Source organism: Octodon degus, unplaced genomic scaffold (genome assembly GCF_000260255.1).
Source record: "Octodon degus isolate 3935 unplaced genomic scaffold, OctDeg1.0 scaffold00011, whole genome shotgun sequence".
Classification (NCBI taxonomy): Eukaryota; Metazoa; Chordata; class Mammalia; order Rodentia; family Octodontidae; genus Octodon; species Octodon degus.
Genome location: NW_004524587.1, coordinates 26,860,799 through 26,861,437, shown reverse-complemented (window position 1 = coordinate 26,861,437; position 639 = coordinate 26,860,799).

The window sequence follows — 639 nt, the reverse complement described above, 5'->3', positions numbered from 1 at the left end:
TTCTCCTTCTCCTTCCTTTTTTTTAACTTTCTGCAAACCTTTTATTCCAAATGGGCTCAGTCCTTTCTGGCAGCTGCCTTCTTCTTGGCAGCCAGCACGTTGCTCAGCTCCTCACGCTTCCTCTTGGCGCGGATGTGCATCCCCACCCTTTTCTTGATGAACTTGAGGGTGCGTTTGTCCTTGGAGACCTTGAGCAGCTCCATGGTGCACCGCTAGTAGGGAGTGAAACCGCACACCCCCCAGATCATGTCCCGCACGAACTTGGTGTGTTTGGTGAAGCATCTGTGATGGTGGCTGTGCCTCGGTTTGCTCACATTCTTAGTCACCTATGGCCCTTGTTGAGGCTCACAGCCATGGGATAGCGGACGGCCACGGCTACTGTTCTTCGATGGTTGCTGTGGTGGAAGCCCTAGCTTTAGTTTGCCACTCCATTGAATTCTCACAACGAAGTGACCTAATGTCTTGGAGGAAGGACCGCAGTAGGAAGGATCTCTCCAGAAAACGTGGAGGGAAAGGAGGTAAGGGAGTAACAGAGATAACCCAGAGCTGCAGTGGAGGCGTTAGTGGGCTGGGTGAGGAACCAGCGAACGCCCCCTTGCGCTGGTGCCGGAGGTGTGCAGGGTCTAGAGTTGCCAGAGA